This window comes from Lepidochelys kempii, chromosome 20 (assembly GCF_965140285.1).
Source record: "Lepidochelys kempii isolate rLepKem1 chromosome 20, rLepKem1.hap1, whole genome shotgun sequence".
Taxonomy (NCBI): Eukaryota; Metazoa; Chordata; order Testudines; family Cheloniidae; genus Lepidochelys; species Lepidochelys kempii.
Window position 1 is genome coordinate 22,933,984 of NC_136399.1, and position 7,896 is coordinate 22,941,879.

The window sequence follows — 7,896 nt, forward strand, 5'->3', positions numbered from 1 at the left end:
AACCCTTCGGAGATCGAGGTGCAGAGGCTTGGATTCCCCTCAGAGCAGTCCCAGTGGGTGGCCCTTTCCTCGAGCAGCAGCGCTCACCATCTGCACGTGGGTGACTTCCTCTCGCCCAGCCCTCGGGCAAGGGTGGACCCGGCTCCAAACGGATCCACCCACTTAAAGACTTTGCTGCCCTCCGCCCCTGCACCGTACACCTGGCAACCCATCATTCAAGCCGTGCTCCAGGGGTGTAGGGTGAATGGGGGAGGATGGGGGAGGGGGAGCTGCACTCCAGGGGTGGGGGGGCGAGTGGGGCAGGGCGGGGGAGGGAGAGCCACGCTCTGGGGGTGGGGAGGTGAGTGGGGAAGGGGGAGCCGTGCTCTGGGTGTGGGGGTGGGGGGGGAGTGGGGCAGGATGGGGAAGGGGAGCCATGCTCCCAGGGCTGGAGGGGAGGGGGGAAGGACAGGGCACGAAGAGCCATGCTCTAGGGCTGCGGGGTGGGGGGTGAGTGGGGCAGGATGCGGGAGGGGAAGCCATGTTCCAGGGGCCAGGAGATGAGTGGAGCAGGACGGGGGAGGGGAAGATGCACTCCGGGGGTCATAGGGGGTGAGTGGGGCAGGATGGGAGAGGGAGAGCCACACTCCGGGCATGGGGGTGAGTGGTGAAGGAGGAGCTGTGCTCTGGGTGTCGGGGGGGGTGAGTGAGGCAGGACAGGGCAGGAAGAGCCATGCTCCAGGGCTGTGGGGTGGGGGGTGAGAGGGGCAGGATGTGGTAGGGGGAGCCGCGCTCCACGGGTCAGGGGGAGTGGGACAGGGGGGGGGGGAGAGCTGCACTCCAGGTTTGGGGGCGAGTGGGGCGGGATGTGGGAGGGGGAGCCACACTCTGGGGGTCACAGGGGGTGAGTGGGACAGAACAGGGGAGGGGGAGCCACTCTCTGGGGGTCAGGGGGCTGAGTGGGACAGGGCGGGGGAGGGAGAGCCGCACTCCGGGCGTGGGGGTGAGTGGGGCAGGACGGGGGAGCCCACAGTACCGCGACCCCCAGTTCCCATGTGCTCCTCCAGGTTCCAGCACCTTCTGCTCGTCCTGCCCCCGGTGGCGGAGGCTGGTTATTGCGATTAACGGCACTTTTAGCGGCTAGTCAGCACTGCTGACCGGATATTGCCAGGTTCCCTTTTCGACTGGACTTTCCAGTTGAAAACCAGACACCGGGCAACCCTTACTCAGACTGAGGCTCGCAAGCCGCAAGAGGCTCTTTAATGCTTCTCCGGCGGCTCTTCGCCGCACGTGATATTGAAACACGGTGTGATTGAATTGTACCCTTCTGCCGGGTGGAGTTGGCAGCCACCAGGGCCGGGTTCAGTATCCAGGGGTCCCTCTTAACAATACACCACAGAACTGCCTCGAGCCCCCACCCAGCAATCTGGGAAAATCAAACTCCCCGGGGCGCCTGTAAGAGGCAACACTTCCCCCTTTCACAAGCACTGAATCCGTGCATGGCCGAGAAAACGTTTAATAAAAAGGGGGAAAGAACCCGGCATTAATTGGGGGAAACCCCACAACCATAAGTCGAACACATCTGACCATGAGCAAAACTCCCACCCCAGAGGACACTGGGCCGTGTTCTTTGCCTCCGTTTTTTCACCGCGGTGTGAAAGTGCAACAAACAAACGTCCCTTTAACACGCACTCCCCTCTCCCTCTGCCACACCCCACTCACAGCTGCTGTCCTTGGTCCGCAGAGACCCAGAGGTGCCTACACGTGAGTTCACACCTGGGGGGTGGGGGGCATCGAGCAATGCCTTCACTGCCCGCTGCTGTGCGTCATTCACTCCGCTGCTGTTGTTTGTGTCTCCGGTCACCACACCGCGCCATCCTCTCCGTCGCCGCTGGCCCTGTGCTGTCCCCTTCTGCTGGCACCTGCCTCTCTACTGTGACCTCAGCCGGGGAACCTCACCGCTAGTGCAGGCCTAGCCGTCTCTTCCGCAGACACGCTGTCCCGCAACAGATCTAAACAGCCCTTAGACCTGGTGGAGTCTAGGTACCTCTATCTTTACACTGGCCTGGCCTGGCCCCGCCCTGGCCCTTCTCCCTCACCACTGGGCTCTGGCATCCGAACCCCCTTTGTGAGCTCAGTTCAGCTGAGGGAGATCCCGTCAGCCAGGGCTGGCTAAGCACCGTTCTGCTGCCCGTTCCGCCCACAATCAGGAGGAAAACATTTCAGGCCCCCACGTTCGAAAGTGATTTGTAACCCAGCACCAGCCAAAACTGATCACGTGGGCAACGCAGCTCTGTCTGCTGGATACCCAGGCCGAGCCGGTGTGTCTGTGTAGCCTCCCTCCCCTCCCCGCAGCTCATCACTAGATGTCCGAGGAGAGCGGCTTCAGACCTTGCTTCCGTAATTATTGACCAGTCTAAGTTATTAACCAACCAGGGTGCTTTTAACCAATTGCAGTTGATAAAACAGTGGTACTTGGTCAGTCGTTGTGGTGTGAGAATACATATATGTATAAACCGGACACGCTGGTTCAATATGACCATAGAGTCCTATAGTAAATGAAACTGCGAATTCACCCGACTGTGGCTCTCTCGGGTAATGCTGAGTCTTAATTTGTCTCCTGAGATCTGAGTATCACGGCTTCAGGTCCACAGTGTGATCCTGTCAACCTGCCCAGTTATGTTATCTTTAAAACTAGCCTGGGGAGAACAGTCCTGCTCTGGGACAAAGGACCAGATGGGACCTAGCAGGGCTGTTCCCTTTTTGAAGCTGTGACTCAATCAGGGTCACCACTGCGCGATGCAGGAGGCAGGGTGATGGGCGTTGCCCTGACATTGCCCCACCCAGTTTGCACCATGGGAGCACCTCAGTCACCACGTGTATAAGAAGCCCAGTCGGACCTAACAGCAGAGCACCCGGGGCACCCACCCAGCCCACTAACCTTGGCCCCAGAGAGGAAGGCGCCTGGATGACTGAGAGATCCGAGGAGACCCAGAGCAGATGTCCGACGTGGCTGGAGAACCTCAGTGGGACGGGGAGGACCCAGGAACATGGACTGGGGGTCTGTCCCCTCCCCGCGGTGAGACATGCCAGCTCCTTTGCTGGCTGATGAGGAATCCGCTGCTCCGTGTGTTGCTTGTTTCCTGGGGGTGGCTGTCAGGTTCCTTCTCTTTTTGCTCTTTCGTGGTGCTGGAAGAAAGCTCAAAAAGCAGTTTGTTTTTTCCTCTTTTCAAAAACAGATCAGAAATGGGGGGGTCTCACCTACCCTGCCATCCATGGAAGCCCCGGGGGTGACTGGGGAGCTGGCAGGACTGACAGCATCACACCCTGTGCAGGGGAAACCTCACTGCTTGGCAGGGGATGTGATTATTTTCCTCCAAAGGTTTGGAAACTATTTGACCCAACATCTGCTCCCATTTACACCAGTGTAAATCCTGAGTCACACTGTTGCCTTCAGTCTAGATTTACACTGGTGTAATTGGGAGCAGAGTCTGGCCCTTTGGCTTCATGCTTTTCATTTTTGTGAGTGCACATTTAACTCAAATGCCTGAGACACAGTGGGGAGAAAAGCTCTTTTAGCTAAAGATGCTACACACAGATCCCTGCCCCTTCAATTATTGTCAGGCTTGATCAAAAGTGCATCCCACTCAGTGCTTCGGGTGGTGGTGGTGGGGGGTGGGGTAAGATCTAGGGTATGGCCAGGACAGGGTTATCAGAGCCATTTCCTCCCTTTCCAGATCCCCCCCTCACAAACCGGCAGCTGGTGATCACCACCGTGATCATCGTGGCCATCAAACTTCTCCTGATGACCCTGGTCCTCACCAGCAGTGAGTATCCACCGTGACCTGGGCCCCCTACCCCAGCCAGAGCTGGTCTGGTGAGGGCTAGTCACCTTCTGAGACAACATGGACTAGTAGAGCAAGTATGGGACTAAGTCTTAGGAGACCAGGATTCTATTCCAGCTGTGTGACCCTGGGCAAGTCACATCAACGCCCTGTGCCTCAGTTTCCCCATCTATAAAATGGGGCTTATGAGCCTGACCCCCTTCACAAAGTCCTTTGTGTGCTCTACTGATGAGAAGGGGGAGGCATTATGATTAGGGTTTGAGATTCCCCCCTCCCCAAATCCTGCTCATCCCTGCCCTGAGGAGGTGAGAGCCCCAATGGACTGAGGGAGCCCCTTGCTGGGATTCCTGCCCCACCCAGCTACAGAGATGACAGACCAGACTGAGGAGCTGCCAACCTGCCCACTGGGAGAGGCGTGTGATGTGTCCCTGAGGTTCACACTGGGGGTCTGCTACGTTTCTTAGATGGCCTATCATCAGACGTGGCCGGGGACTCCAGCCCCACAACTGAGAGGGGCCCGGCCAGTAAGATCAGGCCTGGGGGGGTAGGGATAAATGGGAGGTGCTCTCTGGGCTCCTGTTGAATGTTCCTAGTCTTCCTTTCCTTAATGTCCCACCCTGTGCACTGGGAACAGGGACGGCACCATACGGGGCATAGGGAGGGGAATGAGCAGCCAGCGGGGATGGGGGTGCTGCAGTGTCTCTTTCCAATTTAGGGGTGTCGGGATCAGGGGTGGTTCAGCCTGTAGATGAGGTGGGGGAGAAAGATGCTGGAAAGTCTTGATGTGGTTTAGAGGTGCAGGGAGGTGGGGATCAGGCACTAGGCAAGGTTCAGGTGTTGCAGCCTCACCCTCTGGGGTGCAGGGAGGTGGGGTGATCAGCACCCTGCGGGGGCGGGGGGTGTTTCCTATCAATGGCCCTGAGACTAACACAGGCCGTGCTCAGTTTCACAGGCTGCCCCTTCTTCCACCGAGCCAGGAGACCCTGCCGCACGACCAAGGGGAGCACAGCAGGTAAGAGCAGAGTGGGGAGAATGCAAATGCAGTGTCACGTTCTAGCTGGGGGGGATCGGCCCCTCTTCAGCCTGTAACGTGGGGGGATTGGCACCTCTTTTGTGCGTTGGGTGGGGAGGGATCGGCCCCTCAACGGCACGTGGGGAGGAGTGTTGGCATGTGGCGGGGAGGAATCAGCCCCCCGTCAGCATGTGGAGGGGAAGGATTGGCCCCTCGTCGGAACGTGGTGGGGAAGGGTTGGCTCCTCGTTGGAGTGTATGGAGGGAATGATCAGCTCCTTGTTGAAGTGGGGAGGGAGGGATCGGCCCCTCATCGGCACATGGGGTGGGGGGATCGGCCCCTCGTTGGCTCATGGGATGGGGTGTTTGGCTCCTCATTGGAGCGTGTGAGGGAGGGATTGGACCGTCGTCATTACATGGAGAGGACGGATAAGCCCCTTGTCGGCACGTGGCAGGCAGGGATTGGCCTTTCGTCGACACGTGGGGAGGAAGGGATCGGCCCCTCGTCGGCACATGTGGTGGGGGGATTGGCCACTAGTCAGTACGTCGGGTTGGGGGATTGGCCCCTCGTTGGCACATGAGGTTGGAGGATCCACTCGTCGTAGGTGCGTGTGGGGAAGGATTGGCCCCTAAGTCAGCACAAGAGGGGGCAGGAATCGGCCCCTCATTGGCATGTGGGGAAGGAGGGATCGGCCCCTCGTTGGCGCGTGGGGGGGATTCGCCCCTCATTGGCACGTGGGGAGAAGGGGCTCACAGCTGTGTTGTCTCTGGCAGGCGCTTTCTGGTGCCAGTGGGGCTGGGACGAGCACCAAGGAAGGTGCTATCTTTTCTCCCAGACTACCCAGTCCTGGGAAGCAGCGAGAAACTTCTGCTTAGCCAAGAATGCTGATCTGGTGGTGATCAACAATGGAAGGGAGCAGGTACGAGCCCTCAGCCCTACCCTAACCTGGGGTGGAATGACCCCTGGACAGTGGGCCGGCATGAGGCTTCGGCTCTGTTTGGGCCTGAGGGGAAGAAAGGAACGGTGGGACTGGGAGTCCCCAGCCCAGGGCAGGAGCAGGACTCCAGCAGTGACAAGGGCTAGCCCTGGCCCCCACACAGGGGTGAATTTTGCCCGCCTGGGGCAGGAGGGGCTCGGGGCAACAGCACAGAGAAGAGATGACATGGAGCAAATGGTGGGGAATTTTGAGGCGGGCTCGGAAAGCAGAGCTGCGTGGCAGATAAGAGAGGTGGTTACCCGGCAGGGTTGTCAGACTCCCTGGGGGGCTGGGAACACGAAACTATCCTGCCAGAAGTGGATTCCCACCAGACTGCAGAGCCCAGGGGCGTCTGCTGGCAGGGGAGAGCCAGGACACTGGCACTGGCTTTTATTTTTCCGGGTGGGTGCTCCACCCCCCTTCGGCCCCGCCTACACTCCACCCCTTCCCCCAAGGCCCTGCCCTTGCCCCACCTCGTCCCACACCTGCTCCGTCCCCTCTACCAAGCAGCTCCCACCGGCTGCCAAACAGCTGATCAGCGGCGGGGTGGCGAAACAACTGATGGGCGCCCACGGGGTCGGCACCTATGGTGGTGAATGTATTTCCTTTGGTCAGTGCTTTCCAGTGCCAGGAATGGGCCAGCACCCTGGCCGGCGCACAGCAGCCGTCATCGGCGCGATCCCGATTGACATCAGCTGGGGATCCAGCCCAAAGATCCTGCAACAGGAACTTGGGTGACAATTCTGATAAGGCCTGAACCAGACCAGGCCCTGGCTGGCTCTGCTGGGCGTATGGGAGGGAAAAGCATGAATGACTTAGGTGAGCCCCTGTGGCCAGCAGCTCTGGCTCATACCCACAGGGATGGGGGAGCCCATCTGGGGCAGGCTTTTTATAGTCACTTTCACAGTGGAACAGCCCTTTGGAAAGAGGAACTCGGGCAGTGTATTCATAACGCTCACCCTTATCTCCTGATGGACCCTGTCATAATAACTGACCTCACAAATTCACCCTCACTGTGACCGAAGCTGTAAAAGTTTGTGAGCGTTCCTGAGATGGCACAATGACCGGGCTGATGGAAAACGGTCCCAAACAGGCGGCAGACGGAGTTAGTCCAAACAAAAGAGCCTTCTGCTGTAACTCAAGGACTGGGTTCAGATCACGCCTGGCAAACAAGAATCGTGTGGAACCAGAAAGGAGTGAACCCAGTGTTGGAGATTAAACATACGTGGTGGCCCAAGGAACGAGGGGATGGGCTTTTCCACCCATCGCTCCCTTTTGGGGCCCTGAAAGAGACTTTGGGGAGAAAAACAGGGTACTGGAACGAGCTTCACCCTCATGGCTTCCCCACCCGCATCTCCTGGGGCCTTTGCCATCCTGAGCCTGAGACGGGCTGACCAGACGGGGCCAGAGAGAGGGACCCCGATGACGTCGCCTCTACGGGCTCCAGCTAATCCCAGCCACCACCGGGGATGAAGCGGGTCGGATGGAACAACAGCAGCCGCTCCCGCCCGTCTCAGCAGCTGGACGGTTGTTACCAGTTCTGATACCATCTAAGAGACAGTGCAGGGTTTACAATGGCGCCAACGGCGCTGGGGCCCACACTGAGAAGGGGCCCCGGCGCCCGGACTGTGGCCCTGCCCCCTGCCTTCTGCCCAGGCTTTGCACCAGCGCCCCGCCCCCCCCAGCCCCTCCCCGCCTGCCGCTCACTCCTCTCCCCCCTCTCCCAACCCTGCGAGCAGTGGGCGGGGCCTTGGAGGGGATGAGGCTGAGCAGGGGCGGGGCCTTGCGGCAAAGGGTGGGCGGAGCAGGGGGTGGGGCCACAGTCCGGGTGCCAGGGCCCACAAATGATTAATCCGGCCCTGCTAAGAGCCTGTCACACAAGGGGGGGGGTGCGGGTTCCTTCTAAAAACTCGGCTGCTGAAGGGGACGGGACCAAGGGAGGCTGTTGGAATGAAAACCTGGCTTAGTGCTTTACAGTTCAAAGGCTTTCCCTTGTTTTCTCTTCTTTGCCTTGTCTTTGATCAAAGTTTAAAAGGGTTTTCAAGGGAACAAAGCAGGCCGGGTTAGTGCTGTTTAATGTCGGC